The sequence below is a fragment of the Hemicordylus capensis genome, chromosome 4 (assembly GCF_027244095.1).
Source record: "Hemicordylus capensis ecotype Gifberg chromosome 4, rHemCap1.1.pri, whole genome shotgun sequence".
Taxonomy (NCBI): domain Eukaryota; kingdom Metazoa; phylum Chordata; class Lepidosauria; order Squamata; family Cordylidae; genus Hemicordylus; species Hemicordylus capensis.
In genome coordinates, this window is record NC_069660.1 from 58172980 (window position 1) to 58193637 (window position 20658).

General features: G+C 42.0%; 1 long non-coding RNA gene across 1 annotated transcript; it reads left to right on the forward strand.

Moving 5' to 3' along the window:
• Nucleotides 1-3795: 3795 nt before the first annotated feature.
• Nucleotides 3796-19649, forward strand: LOC128324731 (uncharacterized). The gene is made up of 3 exons (XR_008307062.1): nucleotides 3796-4308; nucleotides 11436-11559; nucleotides 19495-19649. It is a non-coding gene; the product is annotated as an uncharacterized LOC128324731 (long non-coding RNA).
• Nucleotides 19650-20658: the final 1009 nt, after the last annotated feature.

Here is a 20658-nt window from a genome sequence, read left to right on the forward strand (position 1 = left end):
AACAGAGTTCTGTCTGTACTGGTCCCTGATAGCCCCAAGGGACTTCAAAGTAAAGGCAGCTGTCTGATGTGTGGACTCACACTCTCCATCCCAAAGGAGATTCGAACCAAAAGCCATGTGTGTAAAGCCTCCAGGTGAAGACCTTTTGGTTAATTCAGGCTTTTTAAAATGGATTTTTAAAATTGATTTTTAAAAACACAGGTTTTTTAATTGGGGGTTTTTGTGGGGTGTGTGTGTTGTGATTTGATGTGTTTTATTGTGTTTATTGGATGTTTTAATGTTGTGTGGTGAGCCGCCTACATAACTATTTGTTATGGGGCGGCTGACAGATAAAGTTGTTGTTGTTGTGCTAGCTCCTTCCTTGTCTTGAGTGCTTAATCAATTTTTAATTGTTTAGAAATCCTTAATCTCAAAAGCAGAATAAATTATGCAAAGTAAATAGATGTGCATTTACATAATCCCTTCTGTGACCATTTTGTTTGTTTCTTTATTTCTTTTTGTTTTGTAGAAGGAAGGGGATTCTGCCCAAAATAAACACATTTTGAACACCTCCGGCTTTAAAACCAAACAGCAAAATTCAGTCTCCTTGAGCACTTTGATGTGTTTATAAAGCTCCAGAGAATAAGAACATACTGGCCACTAATGTGATAGCAATTCCTACTTCTGCAGAAGCGGAGTATTCTCTGGTTTATGAAAAACAAAAGGAGAGCCACTGATGTTCTAACTTGTGGATTGCTACCACTGCTCAAAAGACGGTTGCCTATTAGTCAGTTCAATGGATTCTTTCTACAAGAACAGCAGCTTCAGACTGGCAAATGCACTTACCGTTGAGACCACTCTTAATTCCACCACTGCTATTAATGGCCAATGTACTCTGCAGCATTATGTGGGCAGCTTCAATTGGCCTGTGCTGCTGTCGGCATCTAAGGGAGCAATGGTGGTCTTCTTCAAGAGTGCAAGTGTGCATGTATGTGCACACATAGACAAATCTACATAGTGCACCCACATTTTGGGAGCACAACCGATATTGGAAACAGTGGAAGTTACACTTTTGAAGTGCGGGCATGCTACTTCAGGTATTTCCACACTTGTGCTCTTGTGCAAGCCTGCCAGTACTTCCTTAGATACCCAGAGCAGCACAGGCCAATTGATGCCACGAGTAATGCTGCAAAACATATCGGCCATTGTCCCCCCGCCCCCAATTTTCACGATACAAATAAATGAAACTGTTAAGAAAAGAACAGTCATCTTCATTATCAAACTGGTTCCGTGATGTATGTTATCTCTATAACTAAGGTCTATTTTACTTAGCACTTATGTATGCCCATGTGTTCTGTATATTTTCAGAAAATGAAGATGGATCTCAATATTCTGGTTTAGTGTGAATATGAAGAACAGTGAGATTTAGATTTGTCTATGTAATTTAGAAAAGGCATCCAACATATTAGAAAGTTATATTTAGACTGGGGGATAAATATGCTTTTTAATCTGTGGGGGGAAATTATCCATAATTACCACATGCCAAATTATGTGGACCAGTTCTTAATCAATGGGGTTTTCCTTTTCCCTATCCCTTAGCTATTTCAAATGTCACTATCAGTATTGCAATTAGTTCTTTGGGACATTCAGTGCTCCATCACTGAATCTGACCACATGGTAGCAAGCGGTAGGTTTGCTAGTATCCTCTCATGCTCATCTGAGAACAAAACAAGGACTTTGTGGTGACCACGATAAATGCAGTTCATCACAGAGACATACCAACAGGCTCAGGAAAAGGGTCTGGACAATGTCTGGGGTAATCATTCTCTCAAAATCAGGTATGTGTTGGTGGCCTTGAACTTTTAAAAGTGCTCAAATTACAGAGGGGGGAACAGAAGGGACCTTAACTTTTGTGATGGCCGCCCTAGCTACCTTTATAGGAGGCAAAATTGAAGGGAATCAGCAAACAAGACTTGTTGGGCTCCTTAGTTCTTCACCTATAATTCAAGCAATGTCCGCTACCAATAAAGTGCCTAACCATGGACAGCATCCAGATTCCAGACTAATGCCATCTTTGCACAAGAACATTTCACTCACTCAGCAATTTTGGCAGTCCCGCTTCCTTCTGCCTCTAGTGCTTCCCAAAATTATGACTCTTGGGGGTCCCCCAGGCCTCAGAGACATATTTCAGGGGGCATCAGGGCAACAAAGGAAATGTGGGGGAGGGCTTTGTTGTCTCTCTGTGTGTCTGTGTCTGTGTGTGCGCACACACACACGTGCATATGCACATTTTTCTTTGCAAACAGCAGCTGCAGGTTATGGATCAGGACGAGACTATGGCAAGGATACAGGGTGGTGAAGACATGATGAAAGGAATGTCCCTACTGTTGTGAGAGAGAGAAACCTAATTAATTGGTCAGAGGAAGCATTATTAATTCATGAAAAATGAAATCCTCATTTGCTCTGAATGTTGATAGTTTTATATTGGCAATGTTTATCTGCCCTCAGCCAATAGGGTAGAAAAACAAAAGTAGTCATCCTTCTAGCATGAGGGGAAATGACTTTGCTTGTTAATACCACATTGGACATGCCACTAGTAATGACAATGGATCAACAAATTAAAATGAGGAACCTGAAACACCAAGACAATAATTAAATGAAATGTAAAGAAAACAGAGTAACAATGTGTGAAATGTAATTATCCCAAGTGGAATGTGGAATTTGAGAAATATTTGGAGGTTCCACTTTTAGAAGTGCTTTGGCTAAATTGCTAAATTAAAAATTTGCAGCAAATAATTAGGTTTAAATTTGCTCATCTAAGAAAATTTAAAGTTGGATATGGTCTACAAAATGTCGAAGTACTTGACTGTGTGCCTTGAATGCAATGAATATGATTCCTTGAATATGTTCTACAAATCCCTAGCCCAGAAGGATTCCAACAGTTCTTACACATCTAGGGGCAATTTAACAAGTATGCAGACAAATTCAAATGGTTAATGGGGCTAGAAATCCCTGTAACCCATAGACAGTATACCAATTACTTTTTGTGTAATTTCCATTTTCATCTCCAATAAAAAAGCGGCATCTCTGTAACCATCTTTTTCAATCAGAGTTTTCCTTCTAAAGGATTTTCGTAGGGCTAACGAAAGCAGGAAAGTCCCTGCAGCGACCAGGACAGGGAGCTGTGCAGGTCAGCCAGCAGTGACTTGTTTAAATAGTGTGAAATTGTTCTTTATGAGGCCACTCACCTTTTGGCCAGCAAAGCTGGCCTTTTGCAGTGTCTAATGTTCTCTGTTATCCCAGATGTTATTTGTTAGAAAGAGAAAGAGAGAGTCCAATTTAGGCCCAGTTGTTCAGCATTTAGATTGCTAAATGTTAAGGGCTTAAAGATAAAATGGCCTGCATTGTAGGTGAAGGATTGACAGGTATGGAATTCACGGGTGGTTAATCTTTGGGTTCCCTGCTGGGGATTTTAACAGCATTTCCTTTTTGGAATTGCAATTTGTACTGTTTATTGCTCTTGTGTGCACTCTCTGTAGCATCTTCAGTTCAAAGTAGACAGAGTAGGAGAATGGTAGAAAAGAGCCCTCAACTGGGTAAGAAATAAAGGGCTATTGTTTGCCATTGTTCCTTTGTTCCATTTGTACAGATATTTCTTAAGAATGGGACATTAAACTAATGAAAGCCACTTTGCCCATGTATTCAGGAGCACTGACTTTTAATCAGTAGCCCTGTGGAGGAATGAGGCCTGAACCTCCTCTTTTTGTATAGAAGATTTCTGTACTGCAATTGCTTTGCTTACCCCCTATGTTAAAAAGCTGTGCAGCAGTCAGAAGTTCACAGCTCCTGTTCTACACTTTGGTTCTAGAGGGAGAAGAATTGTACTGGTTTAATTTTGGAGGGAAGACAGGGTTTGATTTGATTGAGTATAGTTATGTGGGTTTTTTTTTTTTTTTAATGGAGGGAACTTTAGTTGTTTTGATTGGTTTGTTTGGAAAAAAATTGGAGGGAAAAAGAGGATATAAAGAGGCTGCCTTGAGCAGAGTTTTACTGCAAGTTAGAGAGCTGAAGAGTGTTCAGGTGAAGGAGTGCAAGGAGTGCAAGTTGCTGTCACAGCCATAGAGGATCAGAGCTGGTGCTGGAAAGAGAGCTGAGAAATCACTGGGAGAGTGTGACTCTCTGAAAGACTGACTCACTCCCAAAGCAGCTGAAGAGGAACAGTCTGGGATCCAACCCCCAGAACTGGGAAAGAAGAGCAGGACCTGAGGCTGAGCAAGGGACAAGGCTTGCTGCAGAAGCTGACTAAAGGTGATTGCAAAAGGACTCTTGGTAAGGACCCAAAGTAAAGTTTTATGTTTTGAAGTAAAACATGTGTAGCTTCTGTCTGTTTCCCCATCCCACGCTTAGAAGTCCTTCCACCCGACCTAATTTTGAAAGAGGCAGAAGTTTTCGTAGACATAGCCAGAAAAAATACGAAAGTCTACTTGGTGGCAGCAGTGAAAGATAATAAGCGGGGCTGATTAAGACCAGGCCATGACACAGGGTAGTATCAGCACCATGGGATCTGTGACAGGCCCTCTTTCAGAGTTTAGCTGAATGGGGCAGAGGGAGGAAGCCAGATTCTCAGCAAGCTTAAAGGCCTGTCCTTAGATATTTAAGATTGAACTGCAAAAATGGCAGTGTACTTAATGAGTATTTGCTGTGGCTACTCTTTCCTTCTCATAAAAACCTATATCATTCGATCCCGCCACAGCTTAAATATAACCAGTCACCCTTTTTTACATACAGGGATGAGTGTCTCTGGCATCCATGCTTATAGATATACTTCAGCTGGATCTATTTACCAGGTGCCTGTCCTGAGTAAATTATTGCCCCTTCTTTGCTCCTGTTTTTGCCATTGGGGGGGACGGGACATTTCAAGGATGCCGTTTTAAAATGGGCTAGTGTGCACACATGTGCAGTAGAGTTACCATTCTCCATGTTCCATCTCCCTCTCCTCTGAGGTAAAACCTTTAAATGGAAGGCTGGTGCATTTTGACTAGTGCACATACATCCGCTGCATAGCACATGAATCCTAAGACTCTATAGGAACATATGAAGCTGCCTTATGCCAAATCAGACCATGGCCCACCTAGTTCAGCGGTGACTACACTGATAGGCAGCAGCTTTCCAAGATTTCAGGCAAGAGTCTTTCCGAGCCATGTCAGGGAATGAACCTGGGACATTCTGCCTGCAAAGCAGATGCACTGCTACCGAGCGGCAGCCCCATGCCCTAAGGGAATTATCTTACAGCCGACAGTGCTCACATGTAGTCACCCATCTAAATGCAAAACAGGGTTGACCCTGCTTAGCAAAAGGGACCATTCATGCTTGCTACCATAAGACCAGCTCTCCTTTTCTATGTAGTGCATAACCTGCTGTTGCAGAATCAGGCAGTAGCTCCTGCTGTGAGAGTAGCGCCGTTATTAGAAGTTTCCATACTTCCATTTGTGATGTTTCAGTGTATGCTGATACCCAGGCCAGTTACTTGCTTATAACCTACTTATATAACTTGGGACCCTCTGGACCTAATGTCCACCCATTTTGTATTGAAGCCTGCTGCCAGATGCTCAACAATCCCCCTGATTTTGCAAGCTGCAAAACAGGAGGCTTTTCAAACCCCTGGTCAGTCACGATGCATGGGACGTTTGGCTTTGTATATCATAAACAGGAGTGTGCAAAGCCTGATTTGGTCCAATTCAACCTGATTTGAACTCATTCAAACCAATGTCTGTTTTGGATTGAATAGGGTCAAATTTGGGCCAATTGGATTCAGCCCCTAATTCAACTGTTGAAGCTTCTGCCTTCTGCAGGCTCTGAAAAAATGTATTTCCCAGCCTAACTTGCTCCTTTCCCATTTCAGAGAGCTTCCTTAAATGGAAGATTCATCACAGCACCCACTGCCAGGAGCGAAAATAAATGAAAGCCTTTCCTGATCCTGACCAATAACCTCTCAGGGTTAGGGGTATGTCAGCCAACTCGAAGTGAGCTAGGCTTGAATTCAAGCCACCTCAGAGGCTCACACTCAAACTGAACTGGCCCCGTGAAGAGGGAAGCTGGTCCGAGCTCAAGTTGAGCCATGCCCGGCTCGAAACCCCAACTCGCAAGCTGGCCTGAGGGGATATACTTGTAAATGGGAATCTGGCAAGGAGTACAGGGTGGGGGTGTGTGAGAAAAATGGGTTTTTTAACCTTAAAAAACAAGGTGCCACTGTGGCAGTGGGGATGGCAGCAGCAGCAGAGGCTCCTTGAACACTCCCCCCCCACCACGACTGGCCTCCCAAATGACAGGCCAGTCAGTCTGTGACCCATTTTGGGCCGCTATGTACATGTAGCCACCATTACTGTGACCTCCACGCATGCACAGAGGCCATTTGCATCACTACACGATTTGCAGTGGTTTAATGAAATAAACATTATTTGCAGAAAGGCAAATGCAGACTACTTTTGATGCTCTTGCTGCTGGTTGTTTGTTAGCCCCACCTCTGCCCCAGGACTTGGCTAAAAGTAACTAAAGCACCATTCAGAGGCTGGCCTGGATCAAGGAATTGATTAACCAAATGCTCACTATTATTCAATGAATAATAGACAGGTTAGATGTTTGAATTTGAATAAATACAATGTTTTGTTGCCTTGAACGTCCTAATGGGAGACACTGCCTGCTTTATCCATTCTGGCTATAGCCCAATCTAATTTTCCTATCTTTGCTCTCAATGATATGACACTGCAATTTGATCCTGTCTTTGCAAAATAGGATGCAAGTTTCATTCCTCATATTTATTTTGTCTGGGGACCTGACAGACCTGGCACCCTGCTGTGATCACTAAATCATTGGGCTGACCTCTCAGGCCCCCTCACTTGATTTCTTTATAATGAAACTGTCCTAGGAGAGGAAAGCTCTTTAGAAGAGCCAGCAGAGTCAGCTACAATCATTACATATGCCCTCTCAGTCTCCACATAAACATACAAGACACACGTACACAGCACTCTTTTCCATGCATCCTAAAGCAGCACCCCCTATTTAGCAGCCCAGTCTTGGCATAAATGGTGCAATATTGATTTAAATAATAAGTGCTGAGGTGGTGTTAAAACTAATAATGATGACACACACTGTATGATCCTTCCAGGAGTCACACTGCATAAGGAGCAAGTGGATTCACGGTTGTATTCTACAAGAAGCAACAAAGACTTCAGCAAAACAGATACAGGTTTTTGTTTTTTTGTTTTTAGATCAGCTTCTCATAAACTTGTGAAATGGAATCTATCAAGAATGCCTATGCCAGAAGGACACACTAGTCCAGATCCTCTGACAGCACACACACACACACAAATAAAATTAATAGGGTAAAATGCTGTCGGGGGGAGGGGAAGCGTTCCCACATTTTAGATTTCTTAAAGAAAAATAATAGTGTATTTCACACCCTAAACATATTTTCTGAGAAGTAAATCCTGCTGATTAAGCAGCTTACATTTAAAGGGAAGAATTAATTAAAAAAACCATAACATACCATTTAAAAATCAAATACCACAATAAACATATACAACAGCACTGAAAAGCTTAGAAAACCATAAGAACAGCAAAGTTAATCATAAAACACTTCCAGAGTAAAAATTATTTCAAACACTGTTTAAAACAGAAGCATAGGGAGATTGTTGGTTCCCAGAGATATCATTCTACAATTGTGGTGCTATCACTTAGAAGGCCCTGTCCCTGGTACCCACCAAATGGATTTTAGTCTTGTGCCATTTTTACATTTTTAGCTGCCTTTGTTTTGTTTTTATGTTGTTTTTATTGAATGATTTTTTTTATCTTGTTGTTAACTGCTTGGGGTCTTAGGGGAAAGGGCAGTATATAAATATTCTCCTTCCACCACCACCACCACCACCACCTCCTCCTCCTCCTCCTCTTATTCTTGATGGAGTGAACTTTCAAGTAATCATGCTTAGGAATTAAGCCTTGTTTTAATTTCCAGTTAATGATTTAGTAATTAGTTTAGCAAGTGTGTGTGTGTGTGTGTGTGTGTGTGTGTGTGTGTGTGTGTGTGTGTGAAAGGGGATTAGCTACTTCTCTGGAAGGTGTTTTTCCTCCCTTGGTGGCACCTATGCCAGTCTCTTATCTTGTTTCTGGCCAAATGAGAATGTATCCCCAAAGTGAGAGGGGCTCAAGGCACACTCTCAAATCTAAGCAACACAATTAGCACAATCCTAAGGTATAGCTTTTCCTAGACTGTACCATATTACATGTTTGAAAGCCCCCCCACCAAAAAACTCCCCTCACATAGAAAACTAGAAATAAAGACTAGAACGAAGTCTAGCCATTCCACCGACATGCTAGTTTTCTTTGTGCTAGGAGGTTTGTGTGTATACCCTGCCATGTGTGGTACGAGACAAAGAGAGGGACTTCAAACCTAAAATCTTCTGCCTGCAATGCAAACAGTCCCATCCAGAGAAACTTACACCACATGATTCTGCTACATGTGTAGGTCAACTGTGCACCATTGCCCCCACAACACACTCAGGTGGGCTAATAAAAAACCCTCAGCCCTCCAGCCAGCCTTGTTTTGCTCTGTCCATTATTAGAGAAAGCCATCTAGGAAGTTATAGCAATCTATAATCTGGTGTATAGCTTTTGGTATTTTAACCAATTTTTCAGAAAATTAACCATTCCCCAGTATGCCAGTCTGTATCTATCCTTTGGAATGTAGTAGGCAAATATGGTAGTAGTATACCTTGAATACCTTGTATTTGTATCTCATTCTTCCTGACTGAGGAAGAAAAGATTTTACAAAGAGGAAAGGAACTGAGAATATATTTTTGTTTGTTTGTTTGTTTGTTTAAACACATTAATTTGAACATGACATTCAAATTCTATAACCTTCCACGCACTTGCTTAGAAAATATTCACAAAAGAGAGCAAGTCTCTTTTCTTCCATTCACCAGATCTGTGAACACGAATCATAGCTTGCAGGGCCTATAACGACAGAGTCACCAGGTCAGAATAGAAACAAATAAAGGCAAGGATGAGCCAGCTATTAACTAAATGCATAGTGTATGAATGGGGCGTGGAATACTAATGATTCAGGACAGCGTTTTACTGAGGCTGATCTGCCGCTCTTGCTCCTTTTCCTGAAATAAAGCAGCAAATTGCAAACTAGATAAGTGTGTTGCATGCCAAGAATTAGGTTTGCCACCTGGCTGGTGGTCTTATGCCAGCACTGATCTTTTTGCCACTTACTTCAGTATTAAGCAAGAGGCTATTTTCATTTTGGATGTATTTTTTAAAATTCATGCAAGAAAATTAGAAAAAGGTGTGAGTCCATGATATGGAGAAAAAAATGTGATAAATTTAACCAAAAAGTGCAAATGAGATAGATATGAACAAAAAAGTACTAAGGCCGTAGTGCCTAATCAGTGTGACACACGGAAGTCGACGGCTCCAAAGCCACCCTAGCCATGAAATCCTGAGGTGGTCCTAAGCAAGCCACACACACATATACACAACTCACCCATTCTATAATAATACAGTATGACAGGGCTGTTGTCAGGGGCAGTCCTAGATATTTTGCTACCTGAGGCAAAGAACAATATGACGCCCACCCCATCTGCAGGTGGGTGCTCATGCTCAGCATCCTCAGGTCATGGTACTGATGCAACAGCAATGATACACAAGCACACACAAATACTCTCAGACTACAGCCCCATTCAGACCTTCAAAAACGTGCTGCTGTAACCGTTGTATAGCCTTGCAATCATGGAAATGCCCACAGTCATGAATAGGGCATTTCCCTATTCACATAAACGCCACTCTAAATGCGAGTGGTGGTGATTGATGGGGTGGGGCGAGACTTCTGACCCATTCGCACCACTGTACATGGTTAGCAGTGTGGTGTTTTTTCCTTGATCCAGGCCAGCTTTTGAATGGTGCTTTAGTTACTTTTATTCCAGTCCTGGAATAAATACCCCCTGCTAACTGGGCAAAGAAGCACCTTTTTAACATGGTGATTCTCTTTATTTAGCAGGGGGAGAGTAACTGGCCCTATCCACCCCCAGCACAGTACTTCCAGTGACTGTTTCTGATGTCTGCCTTGTGTTGCTTTTTAGATTGTGAGCCCTTTGGGGACAGGGATCCATATTATTTATTTGTTTGTTATTTCTCTGTGTAAACTGCTTTGGAAACTTTTGTTGAAAAGTGGTATATAAATATTTGTTGTTGTTGTTGGAGTAGAGGTGGGGCTAACAAACAGCCAGCAGCAAGAGCAGGGGTGTAGTGGCGTGGGGACATGCAGGGACAGACCACCATTACTTCTCGGCTTTTCTGGTTATTGGAGTGGGCATGGCAATGAGGGCTGTCATGGAGAGAGCCTGCCCTTCTGAATTTGCAGCTATATCGCTGAGCAAGAGCACTGAAGGCAGACTGCACTTGCCTCTCTGTAAAACATATTTATCTCATTAAAAAGTTAAAATTCCTGATTCAACTTCACGGTCTTGTCCTTGTATACCACAACTCATTCCTCTGGATTCTACAAGCGGCACATTTTTGGAGGCCTGAATGGGGCTTATGACATCAAGCAATGGTGACAGGGAGGTTTCTAGCTCAAGTGGTGGGGGAAAAGAAGGAAAATGAGTGGTGTATCCCAGAGTGAGAAATGGTGGCACCCATGCTGGTGGCCACCACTCTTGCAACCCTCCCCACACCCATGCCTGAGGAAACCACCTCACCCTGCTTCATGGAAGTCCCCCCCACTCGCTATTGTAAGGATTATTAATAACAATATTTATGTTAAAAAATCTTCACTGGGCTTTTGGAGTGCCCTGGCCCAATTCAAAGTACTGGATTGACCTTTAAATCCCTAGAACAGCCTGAGGCCAGGATGCCTAAAAGATCACCTTCTCCCACATCATTATATTTTTTTAAAGATTAATATCCTACTTTATTTTCTTGAAGGAACTCAAAGTAGCTAACAACAGAACAAGTTTTTTAAAGGCAATAAAAGCTACCATCACATCACATGAGACAAGCAATAAGAAGAGAAAGCATATACATCAGCCCAAAATAAGTCAGCCCCTTTTTGAAAAAGCAGGGATAATACAGAGGGTTTTAAACTTGCCCTTGAATATGGGCAAAGAAGGCATTAGTCACATCTCAGGGGAAGAGAGTTCCACAGAGTGGGGGCAGCTACAGAGGAGATTCACTCTTGGTTGTCATTTTCCCCTCTGAAAGCATCTTCACTGCGATCTCTTAGCCACAGGTAAAGACCACTTCATTCTATTCCATACTGACTCTCTCTCTCTCTCTCTCTCTCTCTCTCTCTCTCTCATATTTTACCTGCAATTTTTATCTTGCTTCTTCATTGCTGTTTTATCTGTTGTAGTTTTTTTTAAAAATTGGTGTTTATATGTTCTTTATTATGTTTGTAGATGGGATTGCATTTAGCGGTGGGAGATAAACTGACCTTCTTCAGTCCAGCACAAGATGTTTCCAGGGGCTGTTACTGATATTTCTCTTGTATTTCTGTTTAGATTGTGAGCCATTTGGGGACAGGTAAGCATCCTATTCTTTTTTCTATGTTTGAGAAATTGTGCTAGAACATTGAGAAACTGAGAATTTTTTGTTGAAAAGCAAAGCAATATATGAATATTCATAATAATAATAATTTATGTTGTAAGCTGTCTTGAGGGCATTTGTCAAAAGGTGGAGTATAAATCCCAAAAATAATAAACAGTTTTTATGGAGCATTGATACATATTTTATATCAGACAGTCTTTGTTAGAACCTCATTGGGTTAGCTAATGATAGAATAAATCCAAAAGAGCAGTGATAAACCCAGGCTAACATGAGGCTTTATATTTTTTTATCATCAATTAATTATTATTGTTTACACAGTCTGACAGTTGTTATTGACTGGTTTGTTTTATCCAGACATCAAGTCCTTCCCAAGGACCTGGGATGGCTGACTTTTATTATCAATGTTGATGCTGTTATTATAGATATCGTCGCAGAATATAGGCTGTTCCCAGTAATGTTGCTTTTTGTAGTTGGCTGATGGTGATTTCTGTGGCCCCTCTGGTGTTGAGGTGCTCTTCAAGTTCTTTTGGAATTGCACCTAGGGCACCAATTACCACTGGGATTATTTTGGTCTTTTTCTGCCACAGCCTTTCAATTGTGATTTGTAGATCTTTGCATTTTGTTATTTTTTCTATTTCTTTTTCTTCTATTCTGCTATCCCCTGGTATTGCTATGTCGATTATTTTGACTTGTTTTTCTTTCTTCTCGACTACAGTTATATCTGGTGTATTGTGTGGCAGATGTTTGTCTGTTTGTAGTCGGAAGTCCGATAATATTTTTGCATCTTCATTTTCGACAACTTTTTCAATTTTATGGTCCCACCTATTTTTGGCTACAGGTAGCTTGTATTTTTTGCAGATGTCTCAGTGTACCATCCCTGCTACCTTGTCATGCCTTTGTTTGTAGTCAGTCTGTGTGATCTTTTTACAACAGCTGATTAGGTGGTCCACTGTTTCATCTGCTTCTTTACAAAGGAAGCACTTGCTGTTTGTTGTTGATTTTTCAACTTTTGCTCTTATTGCATTTGTTCTTAGTGCCTGTTCTTGTGCAGCCAGTATTAAACCTTTTGTTTCTTTGTTCAAGTTGCCATTCTTAAGCCATTGCCAGTTCTTGGTGATGTCTGACTTTCCACTTATATTGTGCAAATATTGATCATGCAGTGGCTTATTTTTCCATTTTTCTCCTCGGTTCTTGACTTGTTCTTTCTTGTAGGCCTGCTTTGTTTCATTGGTGTTGAATAGTTTCTCGTTCCTGACCATTTGAAGTCCATCTTCTTCACTGTCCTTGATATATTCTTCAAGGCCTCTTTCCTACTCCTCTACTGTTTGATGGATTTACATCATTCCTCTTCCACCTGAGCTGCGAGGGAGGTATAGCCTATCTACATCACTGCGGGGGTGCAGAGCATGATTGATGGTCATTATTTTCCTGATCTTACGATCTAGCGTCTCTAGCTCTGCCTGGGTCCAGTCTATTATTCCTGCAGTGTATCTGATAACAGGTATAGCCCAGATGTTTATGGCTTGTATGGTGTTCCCGCCATTAGGTTTGGACTTGAGGATTTTTCTAACTCTCCTGATGTATTCATTTCCCATTTTTCTTTGAACTACAGTGTGTGCAATGTTATCAGCCTGGAGTATGCCCAAGTATTTGAATGTTCTTTCACTTTCTCTTCCAGGTTCTTGATGTGGCTTCCATTGGGCAGTTCTATTCCTTCTGTTCTTCTTATTTTTCCTCTGTTCATTATTAGTGCAGCACACTTGTCTAGTCCAAATTCCATTGCTATATCACTACTTAATATATCGACAGTGTTTAGCAGATTTCTGACTGGGACTTTCCATACAACTTCAGATCATCCATGTACAGCAGATGGTTGATTTTACTTGATGTTTTAGATGTTTGGTATCCGAGGCCTGTTTTGTTTAGTATTTGTGAAAGTGGGGTCATGGCAATTCCAAACAACAGAGGGGATAGTGAGTCCCCTTGGAAAATGCCTCTTCTAATGCTAACCTGTCCAAGTGTCTCGCCATTGATTGTTAACTGTGTACTCCACATGCTCATTGCTTTTCTTATAAACATCTGAATGTTTTTGCTGACACGAGTTGTTTCTAAACATTTTAGTATCCATATGTGAGGCAATGAATCAAAGGCTTTCTTGTCGTCAATCCATGCAACACTTAGATTGGTTTTTCTTCTCTTGCAATTTTCTAAAATCATTTTGTCAATCAGCATCTGGTCTTTTGTGCCTCTGGTGTTCGGGCAATTTCCTTTCTGTTCAACTGGAAGCTCTTTGTTAGTTAATAAGTGTTGCATTACTTCATCTGCTATTATTCCAGTTAATAATTTGAACATGGTTGGCAGGCAGGTGATCGGTCTATAATTACTTGGAAGTGTACCTTTTGCTGGGTCTTTCATGATGAGATGAGTTTTCCCAGTTGTTAGCCATTGTTCAATATCACCTCCTTGCAAAATGTCATTGAACTGTTTTGATAGTTGTTTATGAAGGCCTGTTAGGTGTTTAAGCCAAAAGCCATGAACTTCATCGTCATCTGGTGCAGTCCAATTTTTAATTTTCTTTGCTCTTTCACTTATTAATTCTGGTGTTATTATTAGATCTTGCATTTGTTGGTTACATTTTTTGACCGCTTTCATCCAGCCTGCTTTTTGTATTATAATCTATTGGATTGTCCCATAATTTCCCCCAGAACTGCACTGTTTCTTCTTTATTTGGTGTTTCTATGTTTCTTGCAGTTTCTCCTTCTGGGCTTTGGAAACGTCTCTGATTCGACTGGAACTGGAGATTCTGCCTGTATTGTGTAATTCTGGCTTCGTATCTGCTAATCTTCTTTGACACTGCTGTTATTTGCTGCTTTATTATTTCCATGGCTTCTCTAATTTTCCTTGAATCTAGGTGGTATTTTTGGATCAGATACTGTTTGGTGTTTTCATTCTTCAGCTTCTTGTCTTTCATATCTTTCCATTTACTAGCATTTGATCTAAGCCTTTGTAATCTAATCTTCCATTTAGGTGATGTACTACTTTCTTTTTTTACAGATCCACTGATCTTATATCCGAGCTCTTGTGTTGTTATTGTTGCTGCACTGTACATTAGTTGGTTTGTTTCTTGCAAATTATTTGTTTTTACTTCTGCAAGTGCAGCATTTATATCTTTTGATGCCTGAGCAAGTTGTTTTTTGGCAAAGGTTTTTAGAGCTGGAAGTTGAACCCTGGTGGTTGTTTGGTTCATGGGCTCAGTTATTTTTTGCTTTAGTTCTTGTTGCTTTTCTGTTAAACGGCATTCGGGTTTTTGAGGTGAAGGCAAAAGGGAGGTTGCCTGGTTTTGATTTTGAAACTGTTGAGCAACAGTGGCATCCTCTATTTCCAACACCTCCTCCACCTGCGCCTGAGCAACTTCTTCAGTTGGTGGTAATCCTTCTTCCATATCTTGAGCCTGTGTTGCTCTTTGCAGTTCTTCCAGCTCAACTCCTGTGAATACTTTATTTCTTATTATGAATCTTCTCTGGTGTTCTAGCCTTTGTTCTGTTATTTCTGTATCTGGATGCTTCTCTTTCCAAATTTGGTACATTCTTTTTAAATAACCTCTTCTCGTTGGACTAGACTTGTAATAGCAGATCATTATTTCCTTGTTGGCATTTTTCGTATATTTTTTCCAGTTATGCGACGTTTCTTCCTGTAACCTTGCAGTCTCCAGCCCTGGCTGCTTAACTGAAGATCCTGAGTCCTGTAGCCCACTTGCCACCAAATGTCCAGGGACTCCAGCACCTGGCGTGGTCCTTGTTGACCCGGGCGATAACTGATCCGGTATACATTTATTAAAGTTACGTCTCACCATATTGTTGATGGGAGAGGCACTCTTCGTCTGGCTCCTCTGGTTAGAACTGTCCAGTATGGTTGGACCTCTGGCATAGCTCTTACCTTCCTCAGAGCATGGAAGCCCCACAACCACGCCAAGGTAATGCCTCACTGTTTTTTCAAAAAATTATTTTATTATTATTATTATTATTATTATTAATCTTCTTCATCATCATCATCATCATGGCTTTATATCTGGTTTGTGTGCATATGCGTGCAAGTGTGAGTGTTATTTTCCTAAGTGCTTAGCACTGGGGCATTAAGCAGTTGAAATCTGTCAACGAAAACTCTCTCAGGACTTCTCCGCAGCAGAGACAACCAGGCAAAAGAGACTCCAAGATCTATTTTAAACATGCTTAGGCATTTTTTATTTCATATGACCTACTTCTTTGCAAAAATAATTGAAGGAATCAACCATGTGACTGCCATCCTCATGGAAAAGTACCAGTACCTTATGCAAACCAGGCCTGTCATGGTGACTAGTGAATAATGAGCCATCTTCTGCCTTGGGAGGCAGATTCAAGGATGTTGTTGTGACATTTAGTTTTCAAAATTAAAAAGAAGGCCCAATTAGGATGTTTCTTCTCCTCCTCCACTACTTATGGCAATATAGATGTAAAATAACTGTAAATATCAATTTCTGAGGAACTGAATTAAATTTAAGCTTCTCAGACGCATTGGCAGATGGCAGGAAGAGAAGGTTGCTGCTCTTTTTAGCATGGTCACTTTTCAGAGCAAAGTTAGAAAGAGATACATAGACCCATGCTTACAAGAGCAGATTTAAACTCAACCTAACCTCAAGCACCCAGAGTTCACAATCATCCCAGGAGTCTCTTTGAAATGGGGTGTTGTATTAGGAGAGGTAATGGGTTCTGGCATGTACATTGCTCAGTATTGTTTACTATGGCTATTATGAGACCAGTTATTCATTTCCTGAGGACTCATGCAGTAAAAAATGTTTATTTGCTGAGACAATAGTTGAAGAAAAGTCTTCAGGCTTTTGATTCAAAATGAAAGCTCTGTTTTAATTTCCCTCTCAGCCCAGACTTTATGGGCAATGTCCTGACCCTAAATACCCACTCCTCCAAAAGATTATCCATAACCTACTTCAGCTAATGAAATCTAGGACACATTTCACATACACACACCCTGCCCCCAAGCTATTGCCAGCTAGTAATTGAATTCTGAAATGGTTAACATTACAATGTTTTTACCTTCTTTCAAAGATGTTCATATTCTGCAAGTCTATTTCAGTTACCAGGGAGAGAGAAATAAAAATATTGCCCTCTGGAAGGTTTAAAACCAATGCTCATCTGCAGAAGTGACGGTAGCGGGTCATCCTAACAAGCCAGGGGGGGTGCCAACTGAGACGCAGCTGCCTCTGGCTCCGGGAAGCTCCATTTGTGCCCCTCTCTCTCTCTCTCTCATCTCCCCTCGCCTCGGTGATAATGGGAGCTGCGCTGCATGTAGGCTTGCCATCCTGCAGACAGTGCAGCTCTCATTAATGCCAGGGCAGGGCAGGGCAGGAGAGAAAGATGGAATGGGGCTGCTGGGAAAAAGAGGTAGCTGGGCCTCATTTGGGATCCCGCCCCCCACACCAGCTTGTTAGGATGAGCTGTGGCTGAGTAGAGATGGCATCAGTTCTCAAAATGGAGGTGGGGTCTAAAACAGAATTTCAACAGTTTACCTCCCCACACAGCCCTATTCACACATTATACATGTACAATCTGTGCAAAGTATGTACAGATTGTTGATCTGTGTACACAAACAATTATTTACACATTGTGTTCACCACGCCGACAGTAGTACACTTTCTATCTGTAACCTACATTTGCAGGGATCTGTACCCTGGTTCTCTTTTAAAATGAATGCATCTAAAACTATTCACACAAAAACATGTACATGGGTACAGACAGCTCTATGTACATACAATGTAATATCTGAATAGATGCTTTCAAATCAGGCCCAGGCCATTCTGAAGCTTGGGCCTAATTGCGGAGCTTGCTTCTGTACCACCAACCTCTGCTGCTCATTCTTTCCCAAACTTATCTTGGCAAAAAAAGGTGGCAGTGGGGATCCCTTGCAGCAATCATAGGCTACAGGCATAAGCTGATGACAAAGCCATGAGCATGAGGGCCATCAGGTTTCTAACTACAGAGATAGAAGCCATTTTCAGAATGAATACATGGCAGGGGTTGGGCACTGTGGTGGAGGTTCTAGCCCCACCATGCACTTTCATTAGAACATCTGTAAGTAGGCCTCACACATACACAGCAGTAATGCAGAGGACTCTCTACAGACATTCTGTTGAATGCATAAAGGTCGTGGGGGGGGGAGTCTTTCCCTACATACATACATTCACAAACACACACACACTCACACTCATTCATTCCATGGGTGGCTTCACATGAACACCACCAAGTCAGTAACCTGGAACCTCCTGTTCGGTTCGGCCCGGTTCAACCGGCTCGATTGTCCTGCTTGTAAAGAGGAATCTGGTAAGGATTCCCCTTTATAAGCAAAGGGGGATTGCTATCTAAAAATGGGTTTGGGCAGGCAAGAAGGCACCTTACTGGCTCTCCTGGCAGCAGCTCTTCAGTGGCAGGGCAGCTCTGCAGCAGCCCCTCTTGGCCCCATCGGTGCTCCCCACCACCCTAGCCATTTGCGTGACCTCTACATGGTGTCGTAAATCGCCTCCGCACATGCACAGAGGCTGGAATCGGGCTGCTGCCCGGCCAGCCTGTACAAAGGGGACTCCAGTGGGGCTGAGAGGAGCCGCTGCCAGGGAGCTGCCGCCACTGCGAGAGTTGGTAAGGTGCCCTCTTGCCCGCCTCCCCCAAACCTATTTTTAGATAGGCAATCAAGCTGGTTGGAGCCACTCATAGAATGTGTGTGTGAGTGTGTGTGTGTATACAGAGAAAGACTCTTCCCAGACCTTTATGCGTTCATTAGAATGTCTGTAGGGAGCCCTCTGCATAACTGCTGTATGTATGAGGCAATTGAACCTCAATCGATTCAACCTGGTTCGACAACTCAAACCGGCTTGTGGACCAGGTGGCTCAGTTTGAGTTCGCTTCAAACTCGAACTGAACCACCCGTGCCCACTTCTTTATTATGAGGCAAAGCTACAACACCTGGGGCTTTTTACTTTAGTGGAGACATGATAGAGACCTATAAAACCATGCATGGTGTGGAGAAATTTTTCTTCTTCTCTCATAACACTAGAACTGGAGTCATCCCATGAAACTGATTGCCAAGAAATTTAGGGCTGAAAAAAGGAAGTACTTTTCCACACAACACATAGTGAACTATGGAATTCTCTGCCATAAGATGTGGTGACAGCCAACAGCCTGGATGGCTTTAAGAGGGGCTTAGACAAATTCATGGGGGGCCAGTCTATCAATGGTGGATACTAGTCTGAGGGCTATAGGCCACCTCCAGTCTCATAGGCAAGATGGCTCTAAATACCAGTTCCAGGGGATTAGCAGTAGGAGAGAGTGCATGTCCTCACCTCTTGCCTGCGGGCTTCCCAGAGGCATCTGGTGGGCCACTGTGTGAAACAGGATGCTGGACTAGATTGGCCTTGGGTCTGATCCAGCAGGGCTGGTCTTATGTTCTTAGATATAAATGGGTACCCACATGATAATCAGACAGTCTTGAGTATTCAGCACTGAACCCAAGGAAGCTGCTTGTTAGTTATGGCTATGAAAGAAGTTGATGTTTTACTTTCAGCTGAACTAATTAACCCAGTGTTCTTTTCAAACAAAATATCACAGCCTTTAATTATTTTTTTCCCCTGCTAACTGTTGGCAAATATCATCCATTACCTAAACATGACACCACTGCCTTTTGTGAGCCACCAGAATCATATTCAATGTCACTCTCTGACAGGAGGATGGTAAAACTGCATTATTCAAATTGCATATCAGTCACAAAAATTGAAGAGTAATTTGTCAAAGTCACAGCCGGGCTCAATAACCATTTGGAGACAACTAAGTAATTAATCAATAATGCATTCTCACCTTTTCATTTCCCCAGATTGCAGGCTCTGCTATGCTGGGATGCCTTGAAATAACCAAATGAGATGTTTGATGTCTGGCGGCCTGGCAGCTCGCATTTGCAGGAGGTTGCTTTTAACACTGCTTGTACCCAGAACTAAGATGCTCTTGGAATAAAGTAGGCATTTCTGTCTCCATAAAAACCTCATGATCACAGTTCTTTCTGGGATGGGGATTCAATGGCCACCTACAACAGGGTATTTCTGTTGACTCTGATGGGATAGCACTAGTGTAAGTGAGAACAGAATTGCTTCTTTATCCACCATGCCCCCATGCTCTAAACTGGCTACCAAAAGTAGTATGAGACTGCTAAAACTGGAGTGTCCGGAGGCCCCACCCTTCTCTCACAGCCGTTCCTTATGCATCGACTGTGTGGGACATGTTATCAAACATCTCCCTAAAGTAGTAAACCAAGATTCATAATCAGTGGTGCTCTTACCCCTGGGCTTCGGAGCCAAAGTCCAGGGCCTTCACACCCTCTGGGGGCCCCCAAATCCTCTTTAGTCTGTCCTAGGTGGTGTGGTAGCTGTTGGCCTGCACTGCGCCAGGTGGCCGAGTGTGATTATGGCTTGTGCTGGGTGCTTGAGAGACAGAGCAGGGAGTGAGGAAAGAATTATGTGGGATAAGAATAGGGGGATGATGCTTAACTTGCAGCGGAGTGGGGCAGGCTCCAACAAACGGGGTGGGTGGGGGGGACTCCAAAGACCTTTAGGTCCCGGTTCCAAAATTACCTAGGTGCACCTCTGCGCTCTCTCTCTCTCTCTCTCTCTATATATATATATATATTCATTCTCCAGATTTTATTAAAACAGCATTACTAAATTTGCCATATTTGAGAGCAAATTCCTGTTTTCGGAGCATTATAGTTTGGAAGATGGACATTTTTGTGGGGGAGAAAAATTCCTAAGTAGAAACTTGTGAATCTCAAAACATTGTCAGGGCGGGAGGGGGCGGGGTTGACACTTTCAGCTTCCTAAATCAGTTTCAAATCCACTCGAAGTCATAGTTTACAAATGCAAATAGATTTGAGTAGAGCACATCTGAGTTTAGAGTACAAGTTCAGGTTTCGGGATATGAAATCAATTTATGGTTTCACATAAATTTCACATAAGGATGACTGCATAGAGTAAGTTTGGGATTTAGG